Source organism: Eleutherodactylus coqui, chromosome 11 (assembly GCF_035609145.1).
Source record: "Eleutherodactylus coqui strain aEleCoq1 chromosome 11, aEleCoq1.hap1, whole genome shotgun sequence".
Classification (NCBI taxonomy): Eukaryota; Metazoa; Chordata; class Amphibia; order Anura; family Eleutherodactylidae; genus Eleutherodactylus; species Eleutherodactylus coqui.
In genome coordinates this window covers 56,341,844-56,357,697 of record NC_089847.1, presented here as the reverse complement: position 1 = coordinate 56,357,697, position 15,854 = coordinate 56,341,844, and the positions used below count along the sequence as shown (strand labels likewise).

Here is a 15,854-nt window from a genome sequence, read left to right as displayed (position 1 = left end):
GGTAAATTTTCTTCCTCGGGGCATTGCTTGCGCTGAGCAAAGAGAATTTTCCAAAAGAAAATCATACGACGAGGATGGGATTCGAACCCATGCGTGCAGAGCACAATGGATTAGCAGTCCATCGCCTTAACCACTCGGCCACCCCGTCAATGAAAGTACTTTTACCGAACCCACATTTAGAAAACAGTCGTGATGATTCTTAGGCTTCATTTTCTTTCCACATGCAACAGCGCCGTACATCAGACATTGGCTCAGCAGGTCTTGTTTTACATCCAACGTGATGACCCATGCTAATGGCATAAATACTAAACATCCAGTCCTCTCTGCTTCTCATTTATGTTGGCATTTCCCTAGCATTCCCTAAATCTGTCAATTCTGCCTTCTATCTAACTTTTAAAGTAAAACAGGCCACAATTCATGCAAGGCAAATGCATGGATTACATACCTATGGACAAATTATCCATGTCTTTTCCAAAAAGGATCGTCCCAAGCCGATTTCATTTAGAATTGTCACGATGCAAAATGACAGAGAACTGCATGCTGCTGCCAAGTATGTGATGGGACTCGACTTCCTTGCTGTTCTATAGTGGTAGCCACCTGAAACTACATGCTGCATAGGATCTGTTCACACTTAATTTGCCATCTCTGTGACAAATAGCAAAACTTAGAACCACTCCTCAAAATCATCCTACATTTAAAAATTCTTCTCCTGGATCATCCTTGCCATCTTTCTGGTTTTCCACAGTTTTGCTCATGGGCACTGTGGCTTAGTTGGTTAAAGCGCCTGTCTAGTAAACAGGAGATCCTGAGTTCAACTCTCAGCAGTGACTTGTTCTCTTATTCTGCTCAATAATCAGCTTTTTTTTCCAAAAGGGAGATGTTCACTAGCCAATGACATTAAAGATGCTCGTCCCACATCCCTAGAATACTCCACCCGAGTGGCAAAGAGTCAGCTCTGGTTTAGTTTTAACAAGTAGATGGTTGCAACGTTTTGCAAAATGTAGGATGGCATAAGGCACGATAAATTAGAGGTGCCGATTCACTATTGCCTGACTGATACGCTACATAATGCCTGTAAATATGTTTAGAGACTTCAATAGCATCCTTCTTGAACGGTGATGGTAAATTTTCTTCCTCGGGGCATTGCTTGCGCTGAGCATAGAGAATTTTCCAAAAAGGAATCATACGACGAGGATGGGATTCGAACCCATGCAAGCAGAGCACAATGGATTAGCAGTCCATCACCTTAACTACTCGGCCACCCCGTCAACTAAAGTACCTTTACCGAACCCACATTTGGAAAACAGTCGTGATGATTCTTAGGCTTCATTTTCTTTCCACATGCAACAGCGCCGTACATCAGACATTGGCTCAGCAGGTCTTGTTTTACATCCAACGTGATGACCCATGCTAATGGCATAAATACTAAACATTCAGTCCTCTCTGCTTCTCATTTATGTTGGCATTTCCCTAGCATTCCCTAAATCTGTCAATTTTGCCTTCTATCTAACTTTTAAAGTAAAACAGGCCACAATTCATGCAAGGCAAATGCATGGATTACATACCTATGGACAAATTATCCATGTCTTTTCCAAAAAGGATCGTCCCAAGCCGATTTCATTTAGAATTGTCACGATGCAAAATGACAGAGAACTGCATGCTGCTGCCAAGTATGTCATGGGACTCGACTTCCTTGCTGTTCTATAGTGGTAGCCACCTGAAACTACATGCTGCATAGGATCTGTTCACACTTAATTTGCCATCTCTGTGACAAATAGCAAAACTTAGAACCATTCCTCAAAATCATCCTACATTTAAAAATTCTTCTCCTGGATCATCCTTGCCATCTTTCTGGTTTTCCACAGCTTTGCTCATGGGTGCTGTGGCTTAGTTGGTTAAAGCGCCTGTCTAGTAAACGGGAGATCCTCAGTTCAACTCTCAGCAGTGCCTTGTTCTCTTATTCTGGTCAATAATCAGCTCTTTTTTCCAAAAGGGAGATGTTTACTAGCCAATGACATTAAAGATGCTCGTCCCACATCCGTAGAATACTCCACCCGAGTGGCAAAGAGTCAGCTCTGGTTTAGTTTTAACAAGTAGATGGTTGCAACGTTTTGCAAAATGTAGGATGGCATAAGACACGATAAATTAGAGGTGCCGATTCACTATTGCCTGACTGATACGCTACATAATGCCTGTAAATATGTTTAGAGACTTCAATAGCATCCTTCTTGAACGGTGATGGTAAATTTTCTTCCTCGGGGCATTGCTTGCGCTGAGCATAGAGAATTTTCCAAAAAGGAATCATACGACGAGGATGGGATTCGAACCCATGCGTGCAGAGCACAATGGATTAGCAGTCCATCGCCTTAACCACTCGGCCACCCCGTCAACAAAAGTACCTTTACCGAACCCACATTTGGAAAACAGTCGTGATGATTCTTAGGCTTCATTTTCTTTCCACATGCAACAGCGCCGTACATCAGACATTGGCTCAGCAGGTCTTGTTTTACATCCAACGTGATGACCCATGCTAATGGCATAAATACTAAACATTCAGTCCTCTCTGCTTCTCATTTATGTTGGCATTTCCCTAGCATTCCCTAAATCTGTCAATTCTGCCTTCTATCTAACTTTTAAAGTAAAACAGGCCACAATTCATGCAAGGCAAATGCATGGATTACATACCTATGGAGAAATTATCCATGTCTTTTCCAAAAAGGATCGTCCCAAGCCGATTTCATTTAGAATTGTCACGATGCAAAATGACAGAGAACTGCATGCTGCTGCCAAGTATGTGATGGGACTCGACTTCCTTGCTGTTCTATAGTGGTAGCCACCTGAAACTACATGCTGCATAGGATCTGTTCACACTTAATTTGCCATCTCTGTGACAAATAGCAAAACTTAGAACCACTCCTCAAAATCATCCTACATTTAAAAATTCTTCTCCTGGATCATCATTGCCATCTTTCTGGTTTTCCACAGTTTTCCACAGTTTTGCTCATGGGCGCTGTGGCTTAGTTGGTTAAAGCGCCTGTCTAGTAAACAGGAGATCCTGAGTTCAACTCTCAGCAGTGCCTTGTTCTCTTATTCTGCTCAATAATCAGCACTTTTTTCCAAAAGGGAGATGTTCACTAGCCAATGACATTAAAGATGCTCGTCCCACATCCCTAGAATACTCCACCCGAGTGGCAAAGAGTCAGCTCTGGTTTAGTTTTAACAAGTAGATGGTTGCAACGTTTTGCAAAATGTAGGATGGCATAAGGCACGATAAATTAGAGGTGCCGATTCACTATTGCCTGACTGATACGCTACATAATGCCTGTAAATATGTTTAGAGACTTCAATAGCATCCTTCTTGAACGGTGATGGTAAATTTTCTTCCTCGGGGCATTGCTTGCGCTGAGCATAGAGAATTTTCCAAAAAGGAATCATACGACGAGGATGGGATTCGAACCCATGCGTGCAGAGCACAATGGATTAGCAGTCCATCGTCTTAACCACTCGGCCACCCCGTCAACAAAAGTACCTTTACCGAACCCACATTTGGAAAACAGTCGTGATGATTCTTAGGCTTCATTTTCTTTCCACATGCAACAGCGCCGTACATCAGACATTGGCTCAGCAGGTCTTGTTTTACATCCAACGTGATGACCCATGCTAATGGCATAAATACTAAACATTCAGTCCTCTCTGCTTCTCATTTATGTTGGCATTTCCCTAGCATTCCCTAAATCTGTCAATTCTGCCTTCTATCTAACTTTTAAAGTAAAACAGGCCACAATTCATGCAAGGCAAATGCATGGATTACATACCTATGGAGAAATTATCCATGTCTTTTCCAAAAAGGATCGTCCCAAGCCGATTTCATTTAGAATTGTCACGATGCAAAATGACAGAGAACTGCATGCTGCTGCCAAGTATGTCATGGGACTCGACTTCCTTGCTGTTCTATAGTGGTAGCCACCTGAAACTACATGCTGCATAGGATCTGTTCACACTTAATTTGCCATCTCTGTGACAAATAGCAAAACTTAGAACCACTCCTCAAAATCATCCTACATTTAAAAATTCTTCTCCTGGATCATCATTGCCATCTTTCTGGTTTTCCACAGTTTTCCACAGTTTTGCTCATGGGCGCTGTGGCTTAGTTGGTTAAAGCGCCTGTCTAGTAAACAGGAGATCCTGAGTTCAACTCTCAGCAGTGCCTTGTTCTCTTATTCTGCTCAATAATCAGCACTTTTTTCCAAAAGGGAGATGTTCACTAGCCAATGACATTAAAGATGCTCGTCCCACATCCCTAGAATACTCCACCCGAGTGGCAAAGAGTCAGCTCTGGTTTAGTTTTAACAAGTAGATGGTTGCAACGTTTTGCAAAATGTAGGATGGCATAAGGCACGATAAATTAGAGGTGCCGATTCACTATTGCCTGACTGATACGCTACATAATGCCTGTAAATATGTTTAGAGACTTCAATAGCATCCTTCTTGAACGGTGATGGTAAATTTTCTTCCTCGGGGCATTGCTTGCGCTGAGCATAGAGAATTTTCCAAAAGGAAATCATACGACGAGGATGGGACTCGAACCCATGCGTGCAGAGCACAATGGATTAGCAGTCCATCGCCTTAACCACTCGGCCACCCCGTCAACAAAAGTACTTTTACCGAACCCACATTTGGAAAACAGTCGTGATGATTCTTAGGCTTCATTTTCTTTCCACATGCAACAGCGCCGTACATCAGACATTGGCTCAGCAGGTCTTGTTTTACATCCAACGTGATGACCCATGCTAATGGCATAAATACTAAACATTCAGTCCTCTCTGCTTCTCATTTATGTTGGCATTTCCCTAGCATTCCCTAAATCTGTCAATTCTGCCTTCTATCTAACTTTTAAAGTAAAACAGGCCACAATTCATGCAAGGCAAATGCATGGATTACATACCTATGGAGAAATTATCCATGTCTTTTCCAAAAAGGATCGTCCCAAGCCGATTTCATTTAGAATTGTCACGATGCAAAATGACAGAGAACTGCATGCTGCTGCCAAGTATGTGATGGGACTCGACTTCCTTGCTGTTCTATAGTGGTAGCCACCTGAAACTACATGCTGCATAGGATCTGTTCACACTTAATTTGCCATCTCTGTGACAAATAGCAAAACTTAGAACCACTCCTCAAAATCATCCTACATTTAAAAATTCTTCTCCTGGATCATCCTTGCCATCTTTCTGGTTTTCCACAGTTTTGCTCATGGGCGCTGTGGCTTAGTTGGTTAAAGCGCCTGTCTAGTAAACAGGAGATCCTGAGTTCAACTCTCAGCAGTGCCTTGTTCTCTTATTCTGCTCAATAATCAGCACTTTTTTCCAAAAGGGAGATGTTCACTAGCCAATGACATTAAAGATGCTCGTCCCACATCCCTAGAATACTCCACCCGAGTGGCAAAGAGTCAGCTCTGGTTTAGTTTTAACAAGTAGATGGTTGCAACGTTTTGCAAAATGTAGGATGGCATAAGGCACGATAAATTAGAGGTGCCGATTCACTATTGCCTGACTGATACGCTACATAATGCCTGTAAATATGTTTAGAGACTTCAATAGCATCCTTCTTGAACGGTGATGGTAAATTTTCTTCCTCGGGGCATTGCTTGCGCTGAGCATAGAGAATTTTCCAAAAAGGAATCATACGACGAGGATGGGATTCGAACCCATGCAAGCAGAGCACAATGGATTAGCAGTCCATCGCCTTAACTACTCGGCCACCCCGTCAACAAAAGTACCTTTACCGAACCCACATTTGGAAAACAGTCGTGATGATTCTTAGGCTTCATTTTCTTTCCACATGCAACAGCGCCGTACATCAGACATTGGCTCAGCAGGTCTTGTTTTACATCCAACGTGATGACCCATGCTAATGGCATAAATACTAAACATTCAGTCCTCTCTGCTTCTCATTTATGTTGGCATTTCCCTAGCATTCCCTAAATCTGTCAATTCTGCCTTCTATCTAACTTTTAAAGTAAAACAGGCCACAATTCATGCAAGGCAAATGCATGGATTACATACCTATGGACAAATTATCCATGTCTTTTCCAAAAAGGATCGTCCCAAGCCGATTTCATTTAGAATTGTCACGATGCAAAATGACAGAGAACTGCATGCTGCTGCCAAGTATGTCATGGGACTCGACTTCCTTGCTGTTCTATAGTGGTAGCCACCTGAAACTACATGCTGCATAGGATCTGTTCACACTTAATTTGCCATCTCTGTGACAAATAGCAAAACTTAGAACCACTCCTCAAAATCATCCTACATTTAAAAATTCTTCTCCTGGATCATCCTTGCCATCTTTCTGGTTTTCCACAGTTTTGCTCATGGGCGCTGTGGCTTAGTTGGTTAAAGGGCCTGTCTAGTAAACAGGAGATCCTGAGTTCAACTCTCAGCAGTGCCTTGTTCTCTTATTCTGCTAAATAATCAGCACTTTTTTCCAAAAGGGAGATGTTCACTAGCCAATGACATTAAAGATGCTCGTCCCACATCCCTAGAATACTCCACCCGAGTGGCAAAGAGTCAGCTCTGGTTTAGTTTTAACAAGTAGATGGTTGCAACGTTTTGCAAAATGTAGGATGGCATAAGGCACGATAAATTAGAGGTGCCGATTCACTATTGCCTGACTGATACGCTACATAATGCCTGTAAATATGTTTAGAGACTTCAATAGCATCCTTCTTGAACGGTGATGGTAAATCTTCTTCCTCGGGGCATTGCTTGCGCTGAGCATAGAGAATTTTCCAAAAAGAAATCATACGACGAGGATGGGATTCGATCCCATGCGTGCAGAGCACAATGGATTAGCAGTCCATCGCCTTAACCACTCGGCCACCCCGTCAACAAAAGTACCTTTACCGAACCCACATTTGGAAAACAGTCGTGATGATTCTTAGGCTTCATTTTCTTTCCACATGCAACAGCGCCGTACATCAGACATTGGCTCAGCAGGTCTTGTTTTACATCCAACGTGATGACCCATGCTAATGGCATAAATACTAAACATTCAGTCCTCTCTGCTTCTCATTTATGTTGGCATTTCCCTAGCATTCCCTAAATCTGTCAATTCTGCCTTCTATCTAACTTTTAAAGTAAAACAGGCCACAATTCATGCAAGGCAAATGCATGGATTACATACCTATGGAGAAATTATCCATGTCTTTTCCAAAAAGGATCGTCCCAAGCCGATTTCATTTAGAATTGTCACGATGCAAAATGACAGAGAACTGCATGCTGCTGCCAAGTATGTGATGGGACTCGACTTCCTTGCTGTTCTATAGTGGTAGCCACCTGAACCTACATGCTGCATAGGATCTGTTCACACTTAATTTGCCATCTCTGTGACAAATAGCAAAACTTAGAACCACTCCTCAAAATCATCCTACATTTAAAAATTCTTCTCCTGGATCATCCTTGCCATCTTTCTGGTTTTCCACAGTTTTGCTCATGGGCGCTGTGGCTTAGTTGGTTAAAGCGCCTGTCTAGTAAACAGGAGATCCTGAGTTCAACTCTCAGCAGTGCCTTGTTCTCTTATTCTGCTCAATAATCAGCACTTTTTTCCAAAAGGGAGATGTTCACTAGCCAATGACATTAAAGATGCTCGTCCAACATCCCTAGAATACTCCACCCGAGTGGCAAAGAGTCAGCTCTGGTTTAGTTTTAACAAGTAGATGGTTGCAACGTTTTGCAAAATGTAGGATGGCATAAGGCACGATAAATTAGAGGTGCCGATTCACTATTGCCTGACTGATACGCTACATAATGCCTGTAAATATGTTTAGAGACTTCAATAGCATCCTTCTTGAACGGTGATGGTAAATCTTCTTCCTCGGGGCATTGCTTGCGCTGAGCATAGAGAATTTTCCAAAAAGAAATCATACGACGAGGATGGGATTCGATCCCATGCATGCAGAGCACAATGGATTAGCAGTCCATCGCCTTAACCACTCGGCCACCCCGTCAACAAAAGTACCTTTACCGAACCCACATTTGGAAAACAGTCGTGATGATTCTTAGGCTTCATTTTCTTTCCACATGCAACAGCGCCGTACATCAGACATTGGCTCAGCAGGTCTTGTTTTACATCCAACGTGATGACCCATGCTAATGGCATAAATACTAAACATTCAGTCCTCTCTGCTTCTCATTTATGTTGGCATTTCCCTAGCATTCCCTAAATCTGTCAATTCTGCCTTCTATCTAACTTTTAAAGTAAAACAGGCCACAATTCATGCAAGGCAAATGCATGGATTACATACCTATGGAGAAATTATCCATGTCTTTTCCAAAAAGGATCGTCCCAAGCCGATTTCATTTAGAATTGTCACGATGCAAAATGACAGAGAACTGCATGCTGCTGCCAAGTATGTGATGGGACTCGACTTCCTTGCTGTTCTATAGTGGTAGCCACCTGAAACTACATGCTGCATAGGATCTGTTCACACTTAATTTGCCATCTCTGTGACAAATAGCAAAACTTAGAACCACTCCTCAAAATCATCCTACATTTAAAAATTCTTCTCCTGGATCATCCTTGCCATCTTTCTGGTTTTCCACAGTTTTGCTCATGGGCGCTGTGGCTTAGTTGGTTAAAGCGCCTGTCTAGTAAACAGGAGATCCTGAGTTCAACTCTCAGCAGTGCCTTGTTCTCTTATTCTGCTAAATAATCAGCACTTTTTTCCAAAAGGGAGATGTTCACTAGCCAATGACATTAAAGATGCTCGTCCCACATCCCTAGAATACTCCACCCGAGTGGCAAAGAGTCAGCTCTGGTTTAGTTTTAACAAGTAGATGGTTGCAACGTTTTGCAAAATGTAGGATGGCATAAGGCACGATAAATTAGAGGTGCCGATTCACTATTGCCTGACTGATACGCTACATAATGCCTGTAAATATGTTTAGAGACTTCAATAGCATCCTTCTTGAACGGTGATGGTAAATCTTCTTCCTCGGGGCATTGCTTGCGCTGAGCATAGAGAATTTTTTAAAAAGAAATCATACGACGAGGATGGGATTCGATCCCATGCGTGCAGAGCACAATGGATTAGCAGTCCATCGCCTTAACCACTCGGCCACCCCGTCAACAAAAGTACCTTTACCGAACCCACATTTGGAAAACAGTCGTGATGATTCTTAGGCTTCATTTTCTTTCCACATGCAACAGCGCCGTACATCAGACATTGGCTCAGCAGGTCTTGTTTTACATCCAACGTGATGACCCATGCTAATGGCATAAATACTAAACATTCAGTCCTCTCTGCTTCTCATTTATGTTGGCATTTCCCTAGCATTCCCTAAATCTGTCAATTCTGCCTTCTATCTAACTTTTAAAGTAAAACAGGCCACAATTCATGCAAGGCAAATGCATGGATTACATACCTATGGAGAAATTATCCATGTCTTTTCCAAAAAGGATCGTCCCAAGCCGATTTCATTTAGAATTGTCACGATGCAAAATGACAGAGAACTGCATGCTGCTGCCAAGTATGTGATGGGACTCGACTTCCTTGCTGTTCTATAGTGGTAGCCACCTGAAACTACATGCTGCATAGGATCTGTTCACACTTAATTTGCCATCTCTGTGACAAATAGCAAAACTTAGAACCACTCCTCAAAATCATCCTACATTTAAAAATTCTTCTCCTGGATCATCCTTGCCATCTTTCTGGTTTTCCACAGTTTTGCTCATGGGCGCTGTGGCTTAGTTGGTTAAAGTGCCTGTCTAGTAAACAGGAGATCCTGAGTTCAACTCTCAGCAGTGCCTTGTTCTCTTATTCTGCTCAATAATCAGCACTTTTTTCCAAAAGGGAGATGTTCACTAGCCAATGACATTAAAGATGCTCGTCCAACATCCCTAGAATACTCCACCCGAGTGGCAAAGAGTCAGCTCTGGTTTAGTTTTAACAAGTAGATGGTTGCAACGTTTTGCAAAATGTAGGATGGCATAAGGCACGATAAATTAGAGGTGCCGATTCACTATTGCCTGACTGATACGCTACATAATGCCTGTAAATATGTTTAGAGACTTCAATAGCATCCTTCTTGAACGGTGATGGTAAATCTTCTTCCTCGGGGCATTGCTTGCGCTGAGCATAGAGAATTTTCCAAAAAGAAATCATACGACGAGGATGGGATTCGATCCCATGCATGCAGAGCACAATGGATTAGCAGTCCATCGCCTTAACCACTCGGCCACCCCGTCAACAAAAGTACCTTTACCGAACCCACATTTGGAAAACAGTCGTGATGATTCTTAGGCTTCATTTTCTTTCCACATGCAACAGCGCCGTACATCAGACATTGGCTCAGCAGGTCTTGTTTTACATCCAACGTGATGACCCATGCTAATGGCATAAATACTAAACATTCAGTCCTCTCTGCTTCTCATTTATGTTGGCATTTCCCTAGCATTCCCTAAATCTGTCAATTCTGCCTTCTATCTAACTTTTAAAGTAAAACAGGCCACAATTCATGCAAGGCAAATGCATGGATTACATACCTATGGAGAAATTATCCATGTCTTTTCCAAAAAGGATCGTCCCAAGCCGATTTCATTTAGAATTGTCACGATGCAAAATGACAGAGAACTGCATGCTGCTGCCAAGTATGTGATGGGACTCGACTTCCTTGCTGTTCTATAGTGGTAGCCACCTGAAACTACATGCTGCATAGGATCTGTTCACACTTAATTTGCCATCTCTGTGACAAATAGCAAAACTTAGAACCACTCCTCAAAATCATCCTACATTTAAAAATTCTTCTCCTGGATCATCCTTGCCATCTTTCTGGTTTTCCACAGTTTTGCTCATGGGCGCTGTGGCTTAGTTGGTTAAAGCGCCTGTCTAGTAAACAGGAGATCCTGAGTTCAACTCTCAGCAGTGCCTTGTTCTCTTATTCTGCTAAATAATCAGCACTTTTTTCCAAAAGGGAGATGTTCACTAGCCAATGACATTAAAGATGCTCGTCCCACATCCCTAGAATACTCCACCCGAGTGGCAAAGAGTCAGCTCTGGTTTAGTTTTAACAAGTAGATGGTTGCAACGTTTTGCAAAATGTAGGATGGCATAAGGCACGATAAATTAGAGGTGCCGATTCACTATTGCCTGACTGATACGCTACATAATGCCTGTAAATATGTTTAGAGACTTCAATAGCATCCTTCTTGAACGGTGATGGTAAATCTTCTTCCTCGGGGCATTGCTTGCGCTGAGCATAGAGAATTTTTTAAAAAGAAATCATACGACGAGGATGGGATTCGATCCCATGCGTGCAGAGCACAATGGATTAGCAGTCCATCGCCTTAACCACTCGGCCACCCCGTCAACAAAAGTACCTTTACCGAACCCACATTTGGAAAACAGTCGTGATGATTCTTAGGCTTCATTTTCTTTCCACATGCAACAGCGCCGTACATCAGACATTGGCTCAGCAGGTCTTGTTTTACATCCAACGTGATGACCCATGCTAATGGCATAAATACTAAACATTCAGTCCTCTCTGCTTCTCATTTATGTTGGCATTTCCCTAGCATTCCCTAAATCTGTCAATTCTGCCTTCTATCTAACTTTTAAAGTAAAACAGGCCACAATTCATGCAAGGCAAATGCATGGATTACATACCTATGGAGAAATTATCCATGTCTTTTCCAAAAAGGATCGTCCCAAGCCGATTTCATTTAGAATTGTCACGATGCAAAATGACAGAGAACTGCATGCTGCTGCCAAGTATGTGATGGGACTCGACTTCCTTGCTGTTCTATAGTGGTAGCCACCTGAAACTACATGCTGCATAGGATCTGTTCACACTTAATTTGCCATCTCTGTGACAAATAGCAAAACTTAGAACCACTCCTCAAAATCATCCTACATTTAAAAATTCTTCTCCTGGATCATCCTTGCCATCTTTCTGGTTTTCCACAGTTTTGCTCATGGGCGCTGTGGCTTAGTTGGTTAAAGTGCCTGTCTAGTAAACAGGAGATCCTGAGTTCAACTCTCAGCAGTGCCTTGTTCTCTTATTCTGCTCAATAATCAGCACTTTTTTCCAAAAGGGAGATGTTCACTAGCCAATGACATTAAAGATGCTCGTCCCACATCCCTAGAATACTCCACCCGAGTGGCAAAGAGTCAGCTCTGGTTTAGTTTTAACAAGTAGATGGTTGCAACGTTTTGCAAAATGTAGGATGGCATAAGGCACGATAAATTAGAGGTGCCGATTCACTATTGCCTGACTGATACGCTGCATAATGCCTGTAAATATGTTTAGAGACTTCAATAGCATCCTTCTTGAACGGTGATGGTAAATTTTCTTCCTCGGGGCATTGCTTGCGCTGAGCATAGAGAATTTTCCAAAAAGGAATCATACGACGAGGATGGGATTCGAACCCATGCGTGCAGAGCACAATGGATTAGCAGTCCATCGCCTTAACCACTCGGCCACCCCGTCAACAAAATTACCTTTACCGAACCCACATTTGGAAAACAGTCGTGATGATTCTTAGGCTTCATTTTCTTTCCACATGCAACAGCGCCGTACATCAGACATTGGCTCAGCAGGTCTTGTTTTACATCCAACGTGATGACCCATGCTAATGGCATAAATACTAAACATTCAGTCCTCTCTGCTTCTCATTTATGTTGGCATTTCCCTAGCATTCCCTAAATCTGTCAATTCTGCCTTCTATCTAACTTTTAAAGTAAAACAGGCCACAATTCATGCAAGGCAAATGCATGGATTACATACCTATGGAGAAATTATCCATGTCTTTTCCAAAAAGGATCGTCCCAAGCCGATTTCATTTAGAATTGTCACGATGCAAAATGACAGAGAACTGCATGCTGCTGCCAAGTATGTGATGGGACTCGACTTCCTTGCTGTTCTATAGTGGTAGCCACCTGAAACTACATGCTGCATAGGATCTGTTCACACTTAATTTGCCATCTCTGTGACAAATAGCAAAACTTAGAACCACTCCTCAAAATCATCCTACATTTAAAAATTCTTCTCCTGGATCATCATTGCCATCTTTCTGGTTTTCCACAGTTTTCCACAGTTTTGCTCATGGGCGCTGTGGCTTAGTTGGTTAAAGCGCCTGTCTAGTAAACAGGTGATCCTGAGTTCAACTCTCAGCAGTGCCTTGTTCTCTTATTCTGCTCAATTATCAGCACTTTTTTCCAAAAGCCAATGACATTAAAGATGCTCGTCCCACATCCCTAGAATACTCCACCCGAGTGGCAAAGAGTCAGCTCTGGTTTAGTTTTAACAAGTAGATGGTTGCAACGTTTTGCAAAATGTAGGATGGCATAAGGCACGATAAATTAGAGGTGCCGATTCACTATTGCCTGACTGATACGCTACATAATGCCTGTAAATATGTTTAGAGACTTCAATAGCATCCTTCTTGAACGGTGATGGTAAATTTTCTTCCTCGGGGCATTGCTTGCGCTGAGCATAGAGAATTTTCCAAAAAGGAATCATACGACAAGGATGGGATTCAAACCCATGCAAGCAGAGCACAATGGATTAGCAGGCCATCGCCTTAACTACTCGGCCACCCCGTCAACTAAAGTACCTTTACCGAACCCACATTTGGAAAACAGTCGTGATGATTCTTAGGCTTCATTTTCTTTCCACATGCAACAGCGCCGTACATCAGACATTGGCTCAGCAGGTCTTGTTTTACATCCAACGTGATGACCCATGCTAATGGCATAAATACTAAACATTCAGTCCTCTCTGCTTCTCATTTATGTTGGCATTTCCCTAGCATTCCCTAAATCTGTCAATTCTGCCTTCTACCTAACTTTTAAAGTAAAACAGGCCACAATTCATGCAAGGCAAATGCATGGATTACATACCTATGGACAAATTATCCATGTCTTTTCCAAAAAGGATCGTCCCAAGCCGATTTCATTTAGAATTGTCACGATGCAAAATGACAGAGAACTGCATGCTGCTGCCAAGTATGTCATGGGACTCGACTTCCTTGCTGTTCTATAGTGGTAGCCACCTGAAACTACATGCTGCATAGGATCTGTTCACACTTAATTTGCCATCTCTGTGACAAATAGCAAAACTTAGAACCATTCCTCAAAATCATCCTACATTTAAAAATTCTTCTCCTGGATCATCCTTGCCATCTTTCTGGTTTTCCACAGCTTTGCTCATGGGTGCTGTGGCTTAGTTGGTTAAAGCGCCTGTCTAGTAAACGGGAGATCCTCAGTTCAACTCTCAGCAGTGCCTTGTTCTCTTATTCTGGTCAATAATCAGCTCTTTTTTCCAAAAGGGAGATGTTCACTAGCCAATGACATTAAAGATGCTCGTCCCACATCCGTAGAATACTCCACCCGAGTGGCAAAGAGTCAGCTCTGGTTTAGTTTTAACAAGTAGATGGTTGCAACGTTTTGCAAAATGTAGGATGGCATAAGGCACGATAAATTAGAGGTGCCGATTCACTATTGCCTGACTGATACGCTACATAATGCCTGTAAATATGTTTAGAGACTTCAATAGCATCCTTCTTGAATGGTGATGGTAAATTTTCTTCCTCGGGGCATTGCTTGCGCTGAGCATAGAGAATTTTCCAAAAAGGAATCATACGACGAGGATGGGATTCGAACCCATGCAAGCAGAGCACAATGGATTAGCAGTCCATCGCCTTAACTACTCTGCCACCCCGTCAACAAAAGTACCTTTACCGAACCCACATTTGGAAAACAGTCGTGATGATTCTTAGGCTTCATTTTCTTTCCACATGCAACAGCGCCGTACATCAGACATTGGCTCAGCAGGTCTTGTTTTACATCCAACGTGATGACCCATGCTAATCGCATAAATACTAAACATTCAGTCCTCTCTGCTTCTCATTTATGTTGGCATTTCCCTAGCATTCCCTAAATCTGTCAATTCTGCCTTCTATCTAACTTTTAAAGTAAAACAGGCCACAATTCATGCAAGGCAAATGCATGGATTACATACCTATGGACAAATTATCCATGTCTTTTCCAAAAAGGATCGTCCCAAGCCGATTTCATTTAGAATTGTCACGATGCAAAATGACAGAGAACTGCATGCTGCTGCCAAGTATGTCATGGGACTCGACTTCCTTGCTGTTCTATAGTGGTAGCCACCTGAAACTACATGCTGCATAGGATCTGTTCACACTTAATTTGCCATCTCTGTGACAAATAGCAAAACTTAGAACCACTCCTCAAAATCATCCTACATTTAAAAATTCTTCTCCTGGATCATCCTTGCCATCTTTCTGGTTTTCCACAGTTTTGCTCATGGGTGCTGTGGCTTAGTTGGTTAAAGGGCCTGTCTAGTAAACAGGAGATCCTGAGTTCAACTCTCAGCAGTGCCTTGTTCTCTTATTCTGCTCAATAATCAGCACTTTTTTCCAAAAGGGAGATGTTCACTAGCCAATGACATTAAAGATGCTCGTCCCACATCCCTAGAATACTCCACCCGAGTGGCAAAGAGTCAGCTCTGGTTTAGTTTTAACAAGTAGATGGTTGCAACGTTTTGCAAAATGTAGGATGGCATAAGGCACGATAAATTAGAGGTGCCAATTCACTATTGCCTGACTGATACGCTACATAATGCCTGTAAATATGTTTAGAGACTTCAATAGCATCCTTCTTGAACGGTGATGGTAAATCTTCTTCCTCGGGGCATTGCTTGCGCTGAGCATAGAGAATTTTCCAAAAAGAAATCATACGACGAGGATGGGATTTGATCCCATGCGTGCAGAGCACAATGGATTAGCAGTCCATCGCCTTAACCACTCGGCCACCCCGTCAACAAAAGTAC

General features: G+C 42.4%; 10 non-coding genes across 10 annotated transcripts; 6 read left to right on the top strand and 4 right to left on the bottom strand.

Moving 5' to 3' along the window:
* Nucleotides 1–66: 66 nt before the first annotated feature.
* TRNAS-GCU (transfer RNA serine (anticodon GCU)) lies at nucleotides 67–148 on the bottom strand. Its single transcript has one exon. It is a non-coding gene; the product is annotated as a tRNA-Ser (tRNA).
* Nucleotides 149–2,306: 2,158 nt separating this feature from the next.
* Nucleotides 2,307–2,388, bottom strand: TRNAS-GCU (transfer RNA serine (anticodon GCU)). Its single transcript has one exon. It is a non-coding gene; the product is annotated as a tRNA-Ser (tRNA).
* A 618-nt stretch (nucleotides 2,389–3,006) lies between these two features.
* Nucleotides 3,007–3,080, top strand: TRNAT-AGU (transfer RNA threonine (anticodon AGU)). Its single transcript has one exon. It is a non-coding gene; the product is annotated as a tRNA-Thr (tRNA).
* Nucleotides 3,081–4,136: 1,056 nt separating this feature from the next.
* Nucleotides 4,137–4,210, top strand: TRNAT-AGU (transfer RNA threonine (anticodon AGU)). The gene has a single exon. It is a non-coding gene; the product is annotated as a tRNA-Thr (tRNA).
* A 356-nt stretch (nucleotides 4,211–4,566) lies between these two features.
* Nucleotides 4,567–4,648, bottom strand: TRNAS-GCU (transfer RNA serine (anticodon GCU)). The gene has a single exon. It is a non-coding gene; the product is annotated as a tRNA-Ser (tRNA).
* Nucleotides 4,649–5,256: 608 nt separating this feature from the next.
* Nucleotides 5,257–5,330, top strand: TRNAT-AGU (transfer RNA threonine (anticodon AGU)). The gene has a single exon. It is a non-coding gene; the product is annotated as a tRNA-Thr (tRNA).
* A 2,166-nt stretch (nucleotides 5,331–7,496) lies between these two features.
* On the top strand, nucleotides 7,497–7,570 carry TRNAT-AGU (transfer RNA threonine (anticodon AGU)). Its single transcript has one exon. It is a non-coding gene; the product is annotated as a tRNA-Thr (tRNA).
* A 1,046-nt stretch (nucleotides 7,571–8,616) lies between these two features.
* Nucleotides 8,617–8,690, top strand: TRNAT-AGU (transfer RNA threonine (anticodon AGU)). Its single transcript has one exon. It is a non-coding gene; the product is annotated as a tRNA-Thr (tRNA).
* A 2,166-nt stretch (nucleotides 8,691–10,856) lies between these two features.
* Nucleotides 10,857–10,930, top strand: TRNAT-AGU (transfer RNA threonine (anticodon AGU)). The gene has a single exon. It is a non-coding gene; the product is annotated as a tRNA-Thr (tRNA).
* A 1,476-nt stretch (nucleotides 10,931–12,406) lies between these two features.
* On the bottom strand, nucleotides 12,407–12,488 carry TRNAS-GCU (transfer RNA serine (anticodon GCU)). Its single transcript has one exon. It is a non-coding gene; the product is annotated as a tRNA-Ser (tRNA).
* Nucleotides 12,489–15,854: the final 3,366 nt, after the last annotated feature.